General features: G+C 46.8%; 1 pseudogene; it reads right to left on the bottom strand.

Annotated features, from left to right (window-relative positions):
* The window catches only part of LOC101566708, a 7,171-nt pseudogene that overhangs the window by 1,482 nt on the left and 4,212 nt on the right, over positions 1-1,477 (bottom strand).

Below are 1,477 nucleotides of genomic sequence, written 5' to 3'. Positions count from 1 at the left end.
CAATACCATGCGGATAAACCACCCCTGCCAGGAGTTGATGGAAGAACCTCGGAGCATCTTGTTCAGGCATGCCAATGTCTGGCCCTATTCTATCAAAAAGCTCTCCCCTATTACAGTACTCCAAAAAATAGATACTGGATGTTGCCTTCTCTCCTGTGACCATAGAATTTCACTACATTCTCATGATTTAACATTTTTTTTTTGGCTGACTCAGGATGCCTTCAGGGCTGGTCTGGTATGGCTTGAGGGTCTGGGAATCGAACCACAGCATCCTGATTACTTTGTTTAAGAAGTCACTTAAACAACTGAGCTAATGGGCAAGCCCCCATGATTTAACATTTTATCAATGCAGATCTCTTTCTTCATGTTTTCTGGACCATCGATGGCACACTTCATGTCAACAATCTTCAGTGCAACTGCTTCTTCAGTTATTCTGCTCACAGCAAGTTGAACTTCTCCATGGGCACCTTCTCCCAGGGTTTGCATCAAGTCCCAGTCTTCCACAAAGGGCACTGCTGTGACTCCGCCAAGCCCTCAGCAGCATGTCACTTGCCCACCACCACAGGAGTCCAAATGGGCTGAAACTTTTGATCTTCATGTGCCCCCACCTGGTTGAGATAGCATTTTTGTGGTCTTGTCACAGAAAAGCTGGGTCCTAATATAACAAGGAACCTGTCCCTCACGTCCCTCCCTCAATTCCTTGTGTCCTTGAATAATTCAGTCAAGACAGACAGGCTGTGCAGAAACAGGCAGAATTTACTATAAGGATGTGGTAGAGCACTTTACCGCAGTGCTGTGAGGCATCTTTGGGATACGGTGTACACAGACATTTCTCCTAGAGGGCGAGGCACAAGGGTGATAATGGTGCTTATCAACATCTTACTAGAAATTACTTTGGAATTGGAAAATGTCTTCTTGTCCTTTTTAGATGGCTAATATTCCCTTAGGAGCTTTCATCACAGAAGAAATTTATGACAAATTCTTCTTTTTTTATGTATTTAGTAGAGGGTCTACAGAGTCTACAGGATCTTATTACACAGATTGGACTAGTAGTGATCCTCCTATTTTCAGCCTCCCCCGCATTGAGATTACAGGTATGCACCATCATGCCTGTCTTAGTCGCTTCTCAGCCTGCCCCGGGGGTGGGGCAGCACGGCACAGTGGGAATCAAACCCAGGCTGCTGAGCTCTGCCTAAGCAGGTGCTTTAATCTGCTGAGCTATCTGGCCGGCCTGACAAATTCTTAATTTTTCTTTTTTTTTTTTTAGGGAAGGGTCTACAGGGTGTTCAGGGTCTCATTACTAGATCGGACTCGTAGTGGTCTGCCTGTTTACAGTCTCCCAAGAGCTGGGATTACAGGCATGCACCACCACACCCAGACTCTATTGCCGTCTCAGCACATGCTGGGGGCAGGGCTGGCATGGCAGGCCTGGGGATTGAACCTCTGGCCCCTGCGCCAGCTTGCAGGCACTTTAATC

The sequence above is a fragment of the Octodon degus genome, unplaced genomic scaffold (assembly GCF_000260255.1).
Source record: "Octodon degus isolate 3935 unplaced genomic scaffold, OctDeg1.0 scaffold00090, whole genome shotgun sequence".
NCBI classification, from domain to species: Eukaryota; Metazoa; Chordata; class Mammalia; order Rodentia; family Octodontidae; genus Octodon; species Octodon degus.
This window is presented reverse-complemented; position numbering and strand designations above follow the sequence as displayed.